A 21,115-nucleotide genomic window follows, 5' to 3' on the forward strand; every position below is an offset into this window, starting at 1 on the left:
TACATTAGCACTCACTCCATATCAGAGCAATGCCACACAATTCTTACATTCCACATTTTTTCTATAAAGGACATGACAAGATGTCAAACCTGGTGTCATGGCTTTTCCCTTTCAGTCTAGCAGCTGGACAAAGCATGCCCTGCCTTCCCCAGAAGCAACAGAATATTGCAATAGTGATCCAATGCTTACTGAATACGGCCAGCCAAAGATCACTATTAGAAGTAATCTGTTGCTGCAGAGCCGCATGTGGGGTCTGAATCAGGTCTCTCCTGAAAGGGAACAACACTCTACTAAATTAAAGTGCAAATGTTTGCGACATTTCACAAATTTTCATAAAACAATGCACGTGACAATTTTTCAATCAAAAGAATTTGTCTGTTATATTTTGGGGCACATTTCTAGGGATACAAAAATAATAAGGTCTGGAAGAAATTAGAGAAAAATACAATGTTTTATTATTTTTCACAATTTTTTCTTAGTTAAAACCTAGGACATAAAAATATATGCTTCCAAATTCAATACTAATAAATTACAGTAACTAGAGCAATATTACATTGTTACATCAAAAGAAACAGAAAATGCTCTGAGATTTGATGTGATTTAGTTAGGAAAAGGCTCAGGTACTAAAAAGGCTAAAGGAAACCTGTAATAGCAGCATGAGAAGGCTGTCATTGTTGACTTATCCTTCAGAAAATGCTAGTTGTGTGCTTATCATAATTATCTTAAGTCTTCAGTTCCTTCTGAGGCACTGACCTGGAATAAGTATGCACACCTGATTTTCTAATTTGCATGCTTGTTCCAGGCCAATAGCTTTGGATTGAGTTTGCAGCACTTTAAAAAATGAGCTGGGTTATAATGCCTCTTGCACATAGAAGTAATAATTTACTGATATGTATACGCAACATCTTGCATGCAGAGGCTGACAGAAAGATCCAGAGTAAAAAAAAAACAGATTTGTTCCAGAAAGACCTGTACAAGCGCCTATACACGCATAAAAATCTTTTAGTCCTCTTGCATCTGCCAGTGCAGTATTTAAATGTACATGTATACTCTGTGTATACCCACATACATGCATAAATTGCTGCCTTTAAACAAAAAAAAAATGTTCTTTTATAGCTCTTAATGCATCACTGCATTATGGATCTTTATGCCGCTGTGTCCATTGTCCCACAGACAACAACAAACTTGTGTTCAGATCTTTAAAAAAAATGCTACCTGGCTACAAATGCTGCATTTTTTCCACTTGTGCCTAAAGGGTTAGGTTCAATGAGGTATATGCCACCTCGTGGACTTATATCTAACCGCAAATGCGGCAAAACGCGGCATGTAAACGCAGCAAAACAGACGTTTTAAACGTGGGTTACTATCTGTCAAGTTTAATCATTTAGGAGCAGTTGTTCCCTTCCCTTCTCGCCTCTTGCCCAGTCATGGAAAGCTTTGTATTATGGTAACCACTTAACAAAATACTTGGTATTTTGTGAAGAGGTGTAACATAATACAGAGCCTTCCAAATACTTTGTATTTTGCGAATAGATAGCGAAGAGGAGGGACAGGCAGTGCGGCTGCTGTATAGTAAAGAGCATCTTTCTTGTCATAGCACCAGAAGTATAGCAATATATGCTCAGTAAAAGTGTAAACAATAAATAAAAGAGATAAGTCCATGAGGTGGCATACACCTTGTTGAATTTAACTCCTTAAAAACCAGCATACAGGTATTTTTGAAAAGTCTGTAATTTCTGGACTTAAAGCGGAGGTTCACCCTCAAAATGAACTTTCCAGCATCCTTAAAGCGGAAGTAAACCCATCAATTTAACAGTTTGAAAAAGCAGTTACATTCCTGGCATGCCGGGAATGCTAACTGTCACATTGGTTGTGCTCTCAACCAAACTGTCAAACCATCCAATGGCTGGTGTCATAACTGATCACATGTGTAGCATCATGGCAGTTGAAGATTAAACAGAGGCCAAGACGCGCCTTAGCAGCCGTCAATCAACTCCTCTTCGCTTAGAAACGCCCATTCCCCGCAGGATTCCCCGCTCGGAGCCGGAAAACAAGGGCTCATATAACGATAAGTACAAGTAAAAAAAAAAAAAAAAACAGCATACTGCAGATGTTGGCAGTATGCTACAGCTAATGTCAAAAAGTGGATTTTTGGGTGAACCTCCGCTTTAAGACCTACTTTAAGACAAAAGAAAACAATCAGGTTTCATCACATTTTTAATAATAAAAAAAATAACATGAATTGGAATAGACTGTTTTGGTCAACAACTCCACTACTGCATTTTTCTTTGTCAGTTTTAATGAATCAGTCCCAAAATGTTGTCCCTAAAGATCTTGTTTGCAAATTTGATTAGTTTAAAAATCATGCAACTTGAGATTCAGGCAATCATGATTCATAAATTGTATGGCTGTTCGCTGACTCCCTAAATATGCATTCAAAATTTAGAAGCATCAAAACATTTGTAGCCAGATGAGCCTATCTATATCAATGTGGGCATTGCATATGTCTGGACAATAACTAAGGGAGGCACATATTTATAAGCTATCTCCCTTGTCAACTTGTGAAATAACGTGCAATCCATAGAAGTATGATGTAATATATGATTTAAATTACATTTTCCAAGGAATTTAAATAGGTGACTGACACAAAGTTTAAACTTATCATACAAAAACCTGAAGATTCAATTCCTCCATGGTAACCAAAGCTCTCTGACTTGTACTAATCTCTTGGCTAATGATGGCAGACTGATTAGCTTGAAGAAACATTAAATATGAGAACAAGTTACCAGTAAGGTGAAAATGAATTGACAGTAAAATAAGAACATGCTATCTAAAAAAAAAACCATGGAAAAACATGCCTCAGGGCATGTATAACTTCAGTTCTTGGTAAATGTATTTGTTCTCTGAAAGGTAGGAATATTTTATATACATTTAAAAAAAATGAAAAGCCACAATTTATTTGTTTAATAAAGAGAGGTGTTAAGATTGCTAAGAATAACCTATTACCATGTTTTTCATCGTTTTCAAAGACAAAGCTTGTATGGCTTCTAAAGGTATATCATTTATTATCTGCATACAGGGGATTTTTATAGCATAATATAAATTGACTCCTTGACTTTCCTGTCAATGACTGTGGGAAGACTGTTACATTGAAACATCACATCACATCACATCACAGACAATCAATGTCCAGCAGCAACAAGTTGGGAAGTTAAAGTAGAACTATAGGCATAACTTTTTTTATATATTTTTGAGCAAGGAAGGGTTATATGATTATCCCTGACAGATTTTTTTTTTTTTTTGCCATCCTTGTCCCATTGGGGAGATTTCCCTTCACTTCCTGTCACATTGCTGAACAGAGAGTGAGAGAAAATCCCTGTAAATTAAGGGAATTCCCTGGGGACCCCCAGATCACCAGAACTATTCTATGCATTGGAAGATTTCCCCTCTATTACTTTTCTGGGGACAACCTAAATTGTGGGGTTGTCTTTTGTTTTAATTTTCAATGATAATGGTAAACAGGGCAAATAGTGAGGGGGAATCTCCCTAACAGAGGACAAACAGTAATAAAAACTGACAGGTGTTCTAATCCATCTCCACAAGTTTTGCCTTTTTTAAGGCACTGAGAGTCTGCATATGCCCCAGGGTTAAAAACATAAGATGGCACCTCTCTCACTGACCACCTTGCTTTTCTATTGATTTCAATGGAAATGCATTGGCATTACCATGTGCAAGTGTAAATGTAGCCTAAAGAAGAGCAGTCACAAGGGAAACACAGGAACTATCATTTCTGTGTTTTTGTGTTTGTATTGCTATTTGCCTAGTTGACTTGTGTATCCTCTTGCTTCAATATTTCGAGTCACTGATCTGGTATAGCCATGTAGATTTTGTGGCTCCTTATTCTTTCCTGACCTGCATACTAGTTCGTGGTTAAGTGCTAAGTACTAAAACTGGAGGATCTGCTTAAAAGGCAGCTAGTATTTTAATAAGTGTGAAAAAAATCAAGAATTGGTGTTGCGCTCCAAAACATAAAGTGCTAAAGTAAAAGACAGATCCACAAAGCGAGTACGCCGGCGTATCTACTGATACGCCGCCGTACTTTCAAATTTCCCTGCGTCATATCTTTGTTTTGAATCCTCAAAACAAGATACGACGGGATCTGGGTTAGATCGGACATGTGTACGTCTTCGTATGCCTTCGGATCTAAGATGCAATTCTTCGGCGACCGCTGGGTGGCGTTCCCGTTGTTTTCCGCGTCGAGTATGCAAATTAGCTATTTCCGACGATCCACAAACGTACGAGCGGCCGTCGCATTCTTTTATGTCGTCTCTAGTCGGCTTTTTTCGGCGTATAGTTAAAGCTGCTGTTTAGTGGCGTACTCAATGTTAAGTATGGCCGTCATTCCCGCGTATAATTAAAAAAAAAATGTAATTTACAACCACGTCAAAACAATGACGTCCTTGCGACGTCACTTAGCGCAATGCACGGCGGGAAATTTAGGGACGGCGCATGCGCAGTTCGTTCGGTGCGGGGACGCGCTTCATTTAAATGAAGCACGCCCCCCTACTCGCCGATTTGAATTAGGCGCCGTTACACCGCAAGAGATACACTACACTGCCGTAACTTACGGCGCAAATTCTTTCAGGATTCAAAACAAAAAAGTAAGTTACGGCGGCGTAGCGTATCTCAGATACGCTGTGCTGGGGCAGATCTTTGTGGATCTGCCCCTTTATATGTTAATTCAGTAAAAACTGGCAGATAATAGTATATAAATAGTATATAAAAATACAATGCTTCAAGAAAATTCATATATAATATAGTGATCAAATACAGTGCAATAAAAATAGCAATACAGTGACTGTAGTGTATCTAAACTAGAATGTATAAATATATAAAAAATAGATGCATAAACGTATATAAACTTCAAAAAAAGTCCATGTGAATTAAAGTGAATAGTGCAAGTAATCACAGTCTGGAAGTAACGTAATCTTCCAACCATGGAGAAGTGCAAGGTGCTAACTGGCATTCAACAAGTGACGCTGTGACTTAGGTGCTTGTGGATCTTCGGTGCAAGATGACACCCGCAGATGTACTAACTTCTTACTTTACTGCTGTAAGGTAAGCAGCATCAAAGAAAAGAGGGGGGAAGATGATCACTCTGGGGGGAGAGGGGGGTCTTCTATCTGTTCCTCCTGGTGGGTTCGAAGTGTATGCAGATCCTAGGTGATGATGCCTTTCTCCAAGACCAGGTAAGATTACTAAGAACCACTCCGGGTGTTTTAAAACCGGTTACGGATGGAGAGAATGCAAGAAAAAGGCTCTATGGTGTAGTAGGTTTTGTAAAAATTATTGAGTTTTATTAAACAAAGATAGTCAGGTACTCACATTAAAAATAAAGGAAACTGTGCAGTGTATCCTAACGAGCGGCGAGCTCGTGGTAGACGTCACTTCCGGTGTTCATTTTGTCCTACATGTATCGTCAACTTCACGTGACTTCATCGGGATCCCCGATGAAGTCGCACCTTGCACTTCTCCATGGTTGGAAGATTACGTTACTTCCGGACTGTGATTACTTGCACTATTTACACTTTCATTTATTAGGACTTTTTTACGTTTACCTACGTTTATGCATCTATTTTTTATATATTTATATATTCTAGTTTTGATACACTACCGTCACCTTATTGACATTTTATTGCACTGTATTTGAGCACTATTTTATATATTAATTTTCTTGAAGCATTGTATTTTTTATATACTACTATCTGCCAGTTTTTTACTGAATTAACATATACTGTCACTTACTTTAGCACTTTATGTTTTGGAGCGCAACACCAATTCTTGATTTTTTTTCACATTTATTGCTGTGGGTAGTGTTTGACCCATACGGTGGCTGCTGCACCATACGAATTGTCATATTTGAGTCCATAGGAGCGTGGGAATAGCCACTTTACTAGTATTTTAATGAGCAGGTAAATAATGGGGCCCTCAAATTTTTCTCACTACAGATTTACTTTACAACCTCCATTGAATCCAGAAACTGTCATTGGTACAAGTGTATGAATCACACACTAGTGGTCAGTAAGGAAGAAATCCCCTACACTGGTGGTCAGTAAAGAAGAAATCCCCTATGCTGGTGGTCAGTGGAGAAGTGCCACTCGTACATTGATGGCCAGCGGAGGATGCTTATTTGAAAATAATCCCTTTGTGTGGTGGTGGGTGGGAGATTTGCCATATTTCATTTATAGTCAAGGGCAGAAAATCCCCCTTACAATAAATGTCAATGGGAGAAGGCCCTCTTCACTGTTGGTGATTGGAAAAGATGCCCCTTATATTTCAGCAAGATGTAAGAATGCTCCTAGCGGCGGCCCTGTTACCTTGGTAGTCAGTGGGAAGAATGCCTTGTTACAATGAGGATCCAAAGAAAGAAGGCTCTTAAAGAGTAATTTCACTTTTATTGAGAAAAGAAAAAACACTCACCTCTGGGTGATCTATGTGCATTGCAAGGATTTTAACAGATTCCTTTCTACCTTTTGTTTGTTATTCTGAAGAAATAGCTGTATGTCTGTGTCCATGAGCAAAGTGAATGGGAGTGATTTTTCAATTAATTACCTGCTAGACTTGCAAGGTTCTAATCAGTCTGCTTCCCTTATGCCTTCTACACACGATCAGAATTTCCGATGAAAAAAGTCAGACGGAATTTTTTCATCGGATATTCCAACAGAGTTTAGAAATAGAACATGTTTTATTTTTTTCCGATGGGAAAAAATCCTATTGGAAATTCCGATCGTCTGTGTGGAACTCCGACGGTGAAAAAAACATGCATGCTCAGAATCAAGTTCGACACATGCTCGGAAGCATTGAACTTCATTTTTCTCGGCTTGTCATAGTGTTTTACGTCACCGCGTTTTGGACGGTCGGAATTTGGTTTGACAGTGTGTATGCAAGACAGCTTGAATGGAATTCTGACAGAAAATTCCATCGGATTTTACCCCATCGCAAATTCCGATCGTGTGTACAGGGCATAAGCATGTGATTTCCCTTTGGGAGTATGTCACAAAAAAAAATATTTTTGTTGTAGGGAATGCCCAAAATATGACTTGTATCCTACTGCAGACTTCTGGAAAAACCAACAATCACGCAAGCAGAAAATTACATCTGTAGAGAATGTCTCTTGGTTGTTATATTGCATTGTAGTTTACAGAAAATGATAACGGATTGAAAAGGAAAGGTGATTTTTTTTTTATAACATTCAATTACAGTATGCCTATATTATTTTTTCCCAGAAAGTGGAGCTACCCTTTAACATTGGTAGTCAGTGTTAAGTTTGCCACTGTCACAGTTAAAAAAAAAAGATGTCACTGGTGTCAATGTTCACCTATCTAACAGATGAGAGCAAAGGATCTATTTGTACAATGCCACTGCCTCTGCTAAGTATAGTCAGCCTGTAACTATGCCCAGCAAAGCTGCTCCTGACCCATACAATATGTCTTTGCAGGAAAAGAATACCTGCATGCCAAGTAAACCATGGTGTAGTAATATTTGTGACTGTGCACTGGGAAAGGCCTTCAAGTGAGTATATTGCTAATTGTCATTCACAACCTTTTTTTCCACATGCATCTGCTGCAAGTTCAGTTGTATATCACCCTCAAAATGGATACAGAGAACAACTTTGTGGGCTTTCCGTACTGCAAAATGAAAAATAGTTTCACCTTACATTACATGATGGAAGAAAGACAATCCTACACTAGAAACAAAGTGATTTTGTTTAGTTATTGCAAGAGGCACTCTAGTTCAGTGAAATGTATCTCACTCATTGAAGTAAACATAGGCAGATTATATTGTACAAAAACTAGTCCAACCAACCATTTTATTAGTATAAAAAGACAACACTAAACCTTCCAAAAAGTGCCAAGAATGTTGCAGTTGCTGATTCTGCTGACAGTGCTAATTAGATCAAATGATCATAGTCTCATCCACAATGTTTTCTATGACATTCTTCATTTTCCTCCTGCTTTTTTCATGTGAGCTCCATGCAGTGGCAAATCACTACAGTCGGAAACTCATTTTTTGTTGTGTAGTCATTTGATAGCAATTTGCTTCAGTAACATACAGATCATTGTTTTCCGCTCTACACACCTGTCTCCATAAATCACTGGATGAAAGACTAATTTTAAATTGTGTGAAGCTGTGCTGCATCGGAAGGGTGATGCTACCTACCTCAAGAGACTGCTGACCCAAAGAAAAGCTTGCCTGAAATTGTACAGGGGTATGCTATGCTCCTCCAGTTTCAGTGGGGTTAATGATGAGGTGAAAGAGAAAACGATTTTTTTTTAGAGCTGTGTTTTTTATTTCATAAAGAATAATGTGTGTAAAGATCTGATTAGCAGCTCCCTTATGCAATTATCCCTTCATTAGGAGCAAAACCACACGTTTTTTTAAAGCATGGTGATTAACTGGCAGAGCTCATTTATATAAAATACACTTACCTCTTCATGTGTTTATTCATTTGTTTTTTATGTATTTTTCTATCTAGAACATATAGCATACAGTAATGCATGTCTGGTTGTGTCCTTTACAATTGGATAAGACATATAAATCCACATTTGGCACCTTTTTTTTGTGGGGGGTACCTGATTTTTACAGCAGCAAACCCAGGTAGAAGTTCACGCCCCTCCTCCTCCCCCTCAGTTGACCCAATCAGAGAGTGCAGCGTGCTTGGTGCAGCGCAGTAGGGAACCAGATATGAAGCCGCAAGGCTTCACTGCCAGTTTCCCTCACTGGAGATGGCGGCGGCAGCACCCGATTAAAAAATCAGCTTGGGTGAAGACACCGCTGGATTCCTGGACAGATAAGTGCCCTAGTATTAAAAGTCAGCAGCTACAGTATTTGTAGGCTCTGTATTTTTTTTTTTCTGCAGGAGCCTGGAGCTCTGCTTTAAGACAGAAACATAATATGTTAAACCCTTTAGGCATAACCTGTGCTATGCCCAGGTTGGACAAACCAACAGACTTGCGGGGGAATGTCTTTTCCCTCAGCTCCCAGCACTCTCCTTACTGAGCTCTGCAGAGTGTAACTTCAGTTCTCCACTCCTTTTTTCTGAACTCTCAGACAAACTTAAAAAAATCAGCATTTTGTGCAGATGCAGAGAATAGAAGACTGCAGATACACATATACAACTTATGTAGGAGGATTTGGTTAATCTCTGTGTATCACCTTATGATAGTCCCTTCACTGGGTATATGTACAACCACTTTAAGATAAGTTTAATTTCAAGAAAATTTACCTATATGATAATGGGTGATTTCTGATAGCTTGTTATGACTTATCAGACTCTGCACAATGTTCTGCATCATTTGTAAGGCAATTTAATAGGGATGCACCGATACCGAGCTGATTCCCGGCATTAGACAATAATGGCTGTGTGTTGAGTTATTTTGATGGGACAGCAAATTTCCATTGTTATACACATTGCTGTACACTCACTACTTTACAATGTAGCAAAGTGTAGTTTCTTCAGTGTTGTTGCGGAAAAAGTTAATAAAATATTTTCAAAAATGTGAGGGGTTTACACTTTTGTGAGATACTATATATATATATATATATATATATATATATATATATATATATATAAACCTAGCAAGCATTATACAGTACATTTATGTGAAACTGAAAGTTGACCAACGGAATATGGAGCATTGATAAAGCTGCTCAATTGAGGAGATGCCAACATCATATACACAAAAAAACATATTATTGGGTCTGAAGACTCATGGTAAGTGCATCATATTTAGAAGTGACTTATCACAATTCACAAGGAAAGAAAAAAAAGAAAAACAGAATCTTTCTTTTTTCAATTACAGTGGTCTGATAAATAAAATCAAGCTGTGAGGTTTCCATGGTTCTGTCTCAGTTGGTAGCTGATCAAATTTAGAGTATATTACAAGAATAAAATACAGGAGTCAGCAAGCGCCTTATCTCTGAGTCTCCAAGCCTAATGCTTGCAAATATGCATTAAAGCAAGTGCTGGATTAAAGTACAGTCTTCAATGAACATGATTAGCATGCAAGTAGTATTGTAGCTAGAGTGCATGTTACATCTATATCAGAAAAACAAGCACTGAGCTCAGAAATTCGCCGCCCTCCCACCTCCCTATATACTTACCTGAGTTCTATTTTGATCCAGCACTGTGCCTGTCTGCAGCAGCGCTGGTCTTCTTTATTCTCCTCACAGGACACAGAGGCAGGAGCCATTGGCTGCTGTCAATCAAATCTTGTGAGGAGGAATCCCAAATGGGAACAATCAAATTCTGCCAATCAAATCCTGTGAGGAAGGATCCCAGATGGATGCAATCCCAGATTCCAGATGACGCCTTCTAAGGAGAAACACGTCGGGCGGAGCAAGCGGTGTGAAGTCAGCACGCATTCACCGATCTACAGCCAATGCACTATGCTCATGGGATATAGTTTTTGCCTGTACATCAGTATTACTCTGTTAGTGCAATACTTTTTTTTATCAAATAAATATTTTAAGAAGTATAGCTCTCTACCTTATTTTTAAAAGCATGGATAAGCGGGAGTCAGGTGGTGGAATACACTACGATATCTAGGGACTGTTCAGGAGCTAGTTGCGGCCCTCCAGAGGGGAATATTCTTAAGCGCTTATGGTCTCCTTTGTGAGATCTTTTGGTCTGGTAAGAAGCCTGTTTCCCCTTAGGAGCATGGTGGTGACACAGAAGCACTTTATTTAAAATTGTTTTCAGCATAAGAGCACTTTTCTTGCACCTGGATGAACTTTGTTTGAACTTTGTTACTATTTAGTGCAGCAGTCTCACTTTAATTGTGGCCAAGCGTGAGTCCCAAGAATTTCTAAGCTCAGACCTGGGAGTTTGCATGTACATGTGCTGCCATAGCACACAGCATACTATGGGGGCACACATAGAAGAGGAGGAGCCGAGAGTGCTGGTGGGCGACCCAAGAAATGACTAGTGATAAGTCTTATTCTTCAAATGATTAGTCTACCCCAAATGTAAGCGGTTGTTAAGGCTTAATTTTTCCCATTGCACCTGCTCTGTGCAATGGAACGGTTGTGTGCCCCCTCAAGCTTGCAACTATGTATTGCACTAGATTGACAACGTTGGCTTTCTTTCTCTTCATGTTGATACTCCCCCTATGGGATGGAGATATTTCACTTGATGTGGATTCTAATTGATATTGTCCTTTGGTGATTTTCTTTAAAATAAGCAATTTGGGATCCATCGTATCGATTCCATTCACATGCAGATCATTTAAAGTTTACATGTGAATTTCTCTTAGTTTATTACATCTATGTGAATCTAAAAATAGACATATTTTAAGCCTTTGCAGCAAATGTCCTTGTCTTTTACCCATGTTCAAATACATTTTCTTGATTTTATGTCAGTGTTACTGTCTTTTCTATATGTCCACAAAAAATCTGTCTAACCAATATTGTCTGAAATGTATACTGATTAAGGACACTGTGAGTGGACTGTGGTGATTGAGGACACTAATTGGTGCAGTGGTGATAAGGGACACTGTGTGTGGGTGGCGATGATCAGGGACACTGTGGACTACAGTAATTAGGGAATTAGGAAAGTAGTGATTAGGTATACTGACTGGCAGCACTGGTCTGATGACATTGTACTGCTTTCTCGGTGGTCAGAGATAATGGCTGGTGGCACTGACATACAGTGATACCAGAGCAGCCAGCCATTGTACATGATCACCACCACAATGGTACCATAGTGACACTGTGCTTGCTCTGGTGAGAGTATGTACATTAAATATAATTTAAAAAAAGATTTATTTATTTAATTAGTTTTTCTATTTATTTGCATTTATGTCACCAGAGCAATGCAGTTTTACAATAGTGACATTGTACTACTCTGGGGTGGATCTGTGTTCCCCTGTGTCTGGTGTGTCATATGATATACACCTGGAACAAGAGAGCACCCGCCCAATCGTTTTATTATAATAGGCCAGGAGGGAAGTGGTAAATATGCTTTAGCACCATTCTTTAGGGTTTGTGCAGCAAGCAGATTTTTTTTTATTGCACTGTTCCTCCACACACATAAATGAAGAGGTATGAATACCCCCTCTAAGCTTGCAACCATGGATTTGGGTGATTATGGATTTAGACCAAGGGTCTCCAAACTTTCTGAACAAAGGGCTAGTTTACTGTCTTTCAGAGTTTGAGGGGGCCAGACTGTGGCCAGTGGGAGTAGAAAATCCCCCAGCATTATTGGGAGTAAAGAATGCACCATCATTGGTATTGGTGAGAGGATTATTGTCTCCACTATTGGTATTAGGGGAAGAAATAGTGCCCCATCGTTGGTGTCATTAGGAGAAATGGTTCATTGTTGGTATCAGTGGGTAGAATAGGGCCCTATCGTCTGTGTCAGGAGGAGGAATAGTACTCCATTGTCTTTGTCAGGGGGGAGGAATAGTTCCCCACTGTCTGTGTCAGGGGAGGAATAATATCCCATCGTCAGTATCAAGGGGGAGGAACAGTGTTCCAAGGGCCTGATAAAGGCAAGAAAAGATCCACATCCGGCCGCAGTTTGGAGACCACTGATTTAGACTATAACCAGTTCATTGCTCTACACAGATGAAAATTCACAATTAGGGGGATTATGTCTTAAAGCAAATCAATTTTCTCTTCTTCACTTATCCATGTGCATATGCCCAACACTTTACTTCATACAACATGCTGAATGTCAGCACAGCTCATGGATATTCAGAGCAAAATTAGAGTGATTACGTTATTACATTATTTGGCATGGAGCGATGTGCAAAGTGTAGGAACCCAAGTCAGATTGACATTGTCTGACCTAACTACATTATGAGCCCAAGCACGTTTTGTCTCACATTATCATGTGTTGGGTTGGGGCAGCCCACTTCTAAATCACCAGTTTACTAACAAAGGAGGCTGGGGATGACTAATGCAGTACTGCGATATCTGAAAGGAATACTGAACTAATAAGCATGTAGCTTGTGCTTCTGTATTTATTACAGAGTTTATTTGTACATTTTTAAATGGAACCCTTAAACAGGGACTGAACACTGAAAGTGGTGCTTAAAAAAGGCAGGCATAGAGCAAAAGATTAGCCACAAGTAGAGCCTGTGGTCTCCCTGTAGCAGATATTTTCCCCATTACCAACTTACCATCCTTTTGTTGGCCATTTTGGTAGAAGCAGGGATTTGATTCCATAGGTCAGATCCTCCAAGCAAGGAGAACAGCGAGTAGCACAATAGTGAAATCACTAAATCCCACTCCAAACCTCCTGAGACTAGCAATCAGGAGCAGCAGTGCCTTAGATCTTACACTACATATCTACAGATTTTGGGCTGCATGCATAAGAGTGTCTAGGAACCCTCATATAACAGGAAGTGCACTGATTTAAAAAAAAATATTCCAGACAAATGGTATAATTTCCAGGGTAATACTTAGGCACAATTAACATTTTTAAATGTTTCCTATAACAAAGCCAATCTTGCCTTTTTTTTTAGATAAAGTGGAGTTCCACCCTGAATTTTTTTTGCAAAAATCCTAAAACAAATAGAAAAAAATATATAATTTTTTTTATATACTTACCAGAAATAGCGGTTGCTATGCGGAAGTCCATAATCTGCCTCTTCATTGACCGCGGTGGGTCTTCTTTCTCCGTCCTCCTGCGGTTTCTTCCTGTGAATGGGGCGCGCTGCCTTCTGGGAACTGTGTTTATCCCAGAGAGCAGCCGGCCCATTCACAAAGAGCTGCTCGGCTCGTGCATGCGCAGTAGGAAATGGGCAGTGAAGCCGCACGTCTTCACTGCCTGTTTCCCTTACTGAGGATGGCGGCGCCGGTAGCTGCTAGCATCATAGGATCGGACTCGGGCAGCTGACATCGCGGGCGAGTAGGACAGGTAAGTTTCCTTATTAAGAGTCAGCAGCTACAGTGTTTGTAGCTGCTGATTTAAAAAAAAAAAATTGCGGGTGGAACCCCACTTTAAGTTTAACACAAACTATTAAATCTGGTTCCTGTAGATTACTGCAGATTATGAAATATGTTGTTAAACAAATGACCTGTTTTTTGCTAGTGACAATCTAGTTTTTCATAATTTATGAAGCATAGTGCTGTAGACATAGAAATATTAAGGATAATCACCAAAAATAAGCTGTTGCTGCTGCACTATGGTCAGTTTTATTCAGCGCATTGCCAACTACTGCATTCAAGCTACAGGGTAATTATGAAGCACACTGCTGAATATGATATGAGATCTTATCAGAGACCAACATGGATCATTATCATTCTTCTACCGTTGTCCTAATTTAATTGAACACTTTCTTGCTGTCAGAAGACAATCAACCCTCTTCCCCTTCACAGGACACAGTCTTTATGGATTTGTCCTTTGTTTGTGCCAAAACATTGCTAATGCAGCCTGCATTATGCAGGAACCTCAGTGAAGTCTTCAACCTTCATTTTATTACATCCTTGAACTAGCTCATCCTCCATAGCACTTATCCCCAAGGTCAACTCTTTAACTAGCATACTAGCTACTTTCCAAAGCAAGTTCTGGAGGGCAAGTTCGAGAGCATGCACTTCAGTATAGTATCAATTTGATGCCTGTTATTTGGTGTGGTCCCTTTTTTGTGTGTTTAAAGTTATTTTTTATCTTTTTAATTTTAGGTACATTTTAAAAATATTAAACATGCCTCTTCAACATTCCCTATAGATGGGGAAGTTAGCAGGGTTTTTTGTTGCACTGCAGCTCCATATACATAAAAGCTTGCAAAGATGGCTTTAGATTGTGATTTGGACTATCGCAGATTCTCTGCCACTTTTTGTCATGTGTAGATATTCTAGACAGCTAAACTTTGAGCAAGAAGCTAAATATTCACCTTGGATTTATATATGGAAACTGTTTACAGACCAAAGGATTTATTATTCTATGGTGCCAGGTTTGTGCTTCGAGGACCCCTTAAGATTTCAACCAGGACCTCTATCTCCACTGTACTCGGGGCAAGAAACAAGATTTGCAGAGCAAGAAGAGGTGAGTATTGAAGACTATTGTTAGATACCAGGATGAGGTGTTTGAGGAACCCACTCTGAGATAGGTAGGTTATTTACTATATACTGGTAAAATTCAAATTTGGGCAAAAATCTACTTTTTAAGAACATTTGTGTAGAACATGTTAGACGGTTAGAGGATATGTTGGAATCCAGATTCTCATTCCTTTAACCACTTAAGCCCCGGACCAAAATGCAGGTAAAGGACCAGGCCCCTTTTTGCGATTCGGCACTGCGTCGCTTTAACTGACAATTGCGCGGTCGTGCGACGTGGCTCCCAAACAAAATTAGCGTGGCTCCCAAACAAAAATAGAGCGACAATTTTGAAAAAAATTCAATATTTTTTACTTTTTGCTATAATAAATATCCCCCAAAAATATATAAAAACATTTTTTTTCCTCAGTTCAGGCCGATACGTATTCTTCTACATATTTTTGGTAAAAAAAAATCGCAATAAGCGTTTATCGGTTGGTTTGCGCAAAATTTATAGCGTTTACAAAATAGGGGATAGTTTTATTGCATTTTTATGATTTTTTTTTTTTTACTACTAATGGCGGTGATCAGCGATTTGTGACTGCGACATTATGGCGGACACTTCGGACAATTTTGACACATTTTTGGGACCCGCGACTGGGTAGATGTACAGGACGTGCCGATACGTCCATCTGCCCAGCCATGCCACTCTGCCGACGTATATTTACAGGCGGCGGTCCTTAAGTGGTTAAAACAAAGCATCTTAGCAGATGTATTGTATGAATACTTACACTAATGCCCTGTACACACGATCGGTTCATCCGATGAAATCGGTCTGATGGATTTTTTCATCAGATATCCGATGAAGCTGACTTTCATCAGTCTTGCCTACACACCATCAGTTAAAAAAACGATCGTGTCAGAACGCGGTGATGTAAAACACAACGACGTGCTGAGAAAAATTAAGTTCAATGCTTCCAAGCATGCGTCGACTTGATTCTGAGCATGCATGGATTTTTAACTAATGGACGTGCCCACAGACGATCGTTTTTTTCTATCGGTTTTTTAACCATCAGATAATTTTAAAACAAGTTCTAGTTTTTTCACCGATGGATAAAAACCAATGGGGCCCACACACGATCGGTACATCTGATGAAAACGGTCCATCAGACCATTTTCATCAGACGAACCAATCGTGTGTACGCGGCATAAGTGGATTTATAAATTGTTTAATTAATTTAATACATAATTGTGCAATTTTAAATGAATAGCTAGTTACTAGGGCAGGAACTAGAGATGAAGGAGAACTTTACTCAGAGGTTTGTAAAAGGAGAAAGCAACAAACATGCTATTCTGTCGATCTTTCCTTTTAAATTTACCACTGCAGAGGTGTAAGAAAGTAATGGAAGTTAACCTGTATGTGTACCAAAATTTGCTCATGTCTTCTTTAGTTTGCTACGTGTATGCATGTAAAGACATTTTAAAAAATACAAAAAGAAGGAAAAGTGTTAATACCAGTATTACCTATGCTGCTACCGACTTCTTAAGATAAGAATCCTCCACGAAGGAGCCTTGTACTTGAATAGGTACAAGTAATTAAATGTTGTTTGTCTAGATCCAACATCAGTGGCAGCTCAAAGGTTAATATCTAGCAAGCTCTGAGTCACCTGGACTTCTATGACACTTAATCAATAAAATCTATCATGGCTCTCCTGCTCTTTCACTCTCACCCCAAAAAGATTTATTTTCTGGTAATACACATCTATTCATATCATCTGGCACCACAGTATGCTTGACAATAGACCTTGAGTCAATAAACGGTCCATGGTGTTTATCAATCCACATCACCTGTAGAGGCACTTTAGGGGACAGAACTGGCAGATAGGAGATAGCCCCCTATTCAATTAGATTAAATGGAGCTACTCCTGCTGTTTCTATCAAATGATTTCAAATATTGCTTCTTTTTTTTTTCTTCGTGAAAAGGATGGAACTTAAGGCATTTGCAACTAGAAGCTGTAAAAGTACTCCTTCTTCAATAATCTATGAGAAAATGTTTCATCTACTGTTAATGATGATTAGAATATCAAGATGTACCAGAGGGTTTTGTAACCATATACTGTAGATGTATTGAAGTTTGAAAACATTTGTACAGGTCATTAACATTAGGATATATCCTGGTATTCTTAATCCTTTAATAAGGGGTGAATCATTGCTTACAATACACCAAAGCTAGATTACAGATTCACATATATAACCATATACAGACTGGTGTGAATAGACATTATTCATTGACAGACATATATTGATTTTTTTTAACCACTTACTGACCAGGCTTTTTTTGGCACTTTTCTGTTGAAATCAGTATTTTTTGCTAGAACCTCCAAACATACATTTTTTTAGCAGAGATCCTAGGGAATAAATGGCAATTGTTGCAATTTGTTATGTTACGCGGTATTTGTGCACCGATTTTACAATTTCTTTCCCGACAAATAGAGCTTTTTTTGGTGGTATTTGATCACCTCTGTGTTTTTTTTGCGCTATAAACAAAAATGACCAACAATTTGGAAAAAGAAACAATATTTTTACTAGTAATGGCGATAACCAGCGATTTTTAGCGGGACTGCGATATTGCGGCAGACAGATCGGACACTTTTGATACTTTCTTGGGTTGAATAACATTTATACTGACCGACAATTTTGAAAACAAACTATATTTTTTACTTTTTGCTATAATAGATATCCACAAAAAATAAAAAAAAAGAATTTCTTCTTCAGTTTAGTCCAATATGTATTCTTCTACGGCATTGATCAGCACTGATAGGCAGCACTAATAGGCGGCATTGATGAACGCTGATAGGCAGTACTGATGGGCACTGATAGGCAGCATTAATGGGCACTGATAGGTGGTACTGATTGGCAGCATTGATGAGCACTGATAGGCAGCACTGATATGCACTGTAAGGCGCATTGACGAGCACTGATAAGTGGCACTGATAGGTGGCATTGATGAGCAATGATAATGGGCACTGATAGGGGGCATTGATGAGCACAGATATGTGGCACTGATAAGCAGCTTTGATGGGCACTGATATGTGGCACTGATATGCAGCACTAATGGGCACTGATAGATAGCATTGATGGGTACTGATAGGTGGCACTGATAGATGACATTGATGAGCACTGATAGGCAGCACTGATAGGTGGCACTGATTTGCACTGATAGGTGGCACTGATGGGCCTGCATTAAATCAGGACCCTGATGATCAGAGCCCTGATTATCAGTGTAAACAATGTACTAATAGTCTTTCTGGTTAACGGCTTTCCTTTCCTCACACACAGCATGGGAAGAAAGGACTGCCGATAACCGGCAAGTCTGTTTACATGTGTTCAGCTGATCACATGGTAAAGGGCCACTGTGGTTGGACCTTTACCGTGATCTGTGATCAGCTGTGTCACAGAGCATGCTGGATGCATGCCCCAGGCAGCATGTGGGAGCCTGGGTTCTGGGGGAATATCCATGGATTCCCTCCCAGAACTGGATGTCCAGGGCTCTGATGGAAGGGGGAAGTCAGGGGGCCCTTCATTGTTTCTTCCACCAGGGAACTGAAGGTTCTAGTTATGCCTCTGCACACAGCAGTCAGGGATACGGTTGTTCACAGTAACTTGAGTTACAGAACAGGCTGTACATGTCTTTTTGCAGTGTAATTTGCTAAAAGAACTAGGATAGGGTGAGGAAAAGCCTTGAAATACACCAAGAAAATTTAACAATTTGTAGTTGAGGACTTCAAAGCTGATCTGCTCCTTTGGAGTGAAAACCACCCTCTTTAAAAATGAAGAATAAACTGTTTCCAAACAGGGACTCCTCAGCACGGGTAATGTCCTGGATGTACTGTGAAAATCTCAACCAAGCTGGTACCCACTATGCTGAATACTATGTTGCTATCAGTCAGCTTCTGTACTTAATTGGGTGTGTCCTTGACCCTCACATGTGCTTTCTGCAAATGTTCAGGAGTCTAAGCAAGAGGACCCCTAGCCCAAGCAGGTGCTGGGACCCCAAAAAGGATTCTTGCATGTTGCAGCTGATCTCCCAGAGATGCCTCAGCCCCAAGGCTGAGTCTTACTCCACCAGGAACAAAAGGAAGCTGTTCTAGGTTCCAGCCTATTTATGCCAATCTCAGCCCCCTGCTGGTCACTCACTCCCCTGACAAGGGATTGTCTGAAGAGGCATGAATATGCAGTCATAAGTCCTAAGCTCCTTTGCCCACTATATTCTAGAGCTCAGTGGGATGCAGGCGAAAGTAGCTGAACCTGCACCAGCAGAACCTAGAACAGACACTACTAAACAATAACTGCTCTCCTTGGTTACAAGGAAGCCAAAAACTAAATTTACTTAACACTAGTAGCCTTACCGGGGTGCTAAACAAATGGGAATGTTTCTTTGGCTAATTGTTTTTTGCTTATTTAGGTAAAAAAAACTGTACAGATCATAATCTGACATCAGAAAGCTTTTCCATTTTATCATCCCCACTTAGAAAAGCAGGACAGGCAGCACCTGCTTGTGCCATGCCACCCCCTTTTTCCCCATGCACACCCAATAAAGCAACCCCCCCCCCCCCGTGTTCTCAGGTCGCGGCGGTGCTGCAGGAAAGATGTCACTTTCACCCCACCCCCCTTCTCAACTCACTGCATGAGAAGAAGGAAGAGGAGGTGAGATAACATTGTAATCTTCGGCAGCACCCACCCAAATCCCTCCCCAGTTCTCATCTAGCTGCATGAGAAGAAGGGAGAGGAGGTGAGATGACATTATAATCGTCGGCAGCACCCACCACCCCCCTTCCCGTTCTCAACTAGCTGCATGAGAAGAAGGGAGAGGAGGTGAGATGAGATTGTAAATTTTTGCGGGGGGGCCCATGGCTGAAGCTGTGTAAGGGGCCCCAAAATTCCTGATGGCGGCCCTGCTCCTTGGGGAACAATGCAAATGGCCAAGATGGCATTCCTGTTTTATCCCAGAAAAGCTGGTTTTACACATTTGTTTGATCCAAACATGCCTGTTGTTACTATGATCCTTTCACCTCTTGTGATGTTTACATGACCAGCTACAGAAGGTGGTGCCCTCTACCCGGCACTTCCGGGTGGAGGGCACGCTAATCACTGATCAGTAAGTACTCCAGTATAGTCCTATCTGTTAAGTATAGTCCTATCAGAATAAGTTCTCTGGTATTATGGTCCTTCTGTCAGTCTCGGACAGTCCTCACAGGACAAGGTCCTGGAAAGTGGCGTGCTGTGTCAGTTCCCAGTGGCGGAGTTGGCAGATAATGATCTCGGAGTCTACCCCCGGGCACTGCATCCCTCCGACACACAACACGGGGAAGGGTCACACGTCACCAGCTGGGCTGGGAGAGTGGAACGGAGAGTGTATGAGTGCAGGCTAACTTTGGGGGAAATCTGGCCAGTTACAGGAGAGTGCAGAGGGGGAGGTGACCCCAAACCAGCCTCTGTAAATGATGCGTCAGTGCCGGCATGTGGATCTGTGCACTATTACACTTAAAGGTTACGCCATTGTGGTCAGATATCACTTCCAACTTGATGGTGTCACCCCTCTGTTGGTTGTCACCCTGATGTGGTCCGCACCCCCCATAGTGACGCCACTGTCAGAAGCAAGTCCATAATATCAACCTACTTATTGCTACTGGTATAAATTTCCTTCCGGAGTATCAATAACAAATGCAAACAGGACAATTAGGGGTCCACAAACAGATAGATTGTATAACTCACCTGTAGAGTTTCTTTCATGAATAAGCCACTACTGAGCCATAATCCACTCTTTAACTTCAAATTCTGTTCATGCAGTTATGACTATAGATCTGTAAAGACAAAAAATGCTAAATTTAACAAAGGTTTTATGTGGGTGGATACCTATATATGAGCATTAAAATGTGACATACACATAAACAGGAACACATAATCAAATACTTTGATAACTATGTGTCTTTGTTTATCCATTTTTATCCTATATACTGGAATGTGTTTCTGGCCTTGTGGCAGAATAAAATAATAGACATGATGTATTACA

General features: G+C 40.0%; 1 protein-coding gene across 1 annotated transcript in view; it reads right to left on the minus strand.

Moving 5' to 3' along the window:
* The window catches only part of NEXMIF (neurite extension and migration factor), a 419,265-nt gene that overhangs the window by 242,074 nt on the left and 156,076 nt on the right, over nucleotides 1-21,115 (minus strand). The window contains exon 2 of the mRNA XM_040323988.1: nucleotides 20,818-20,906. The gene's annotated coding sequence lies outside the window, so the exon portion shown is untranslated. The remainder of the gene's footprint in view (nucleotides 1-20,817; nucleotides 20,907-21,115) is intronic.

Source organism: Rana temporaria, chromosome 9 (assembly GCF_905171775.1).
Source record: "Rana temporaria chromosome 9, aRanTem1.1, whole genome shotgun sequence".
Taxonomy (NCBI): domain Eukaryota; kingdom Metazoa; phylum Chordata; class Amphibia; order Anura; family Ranidae; genus Rana; species Rana temporaria.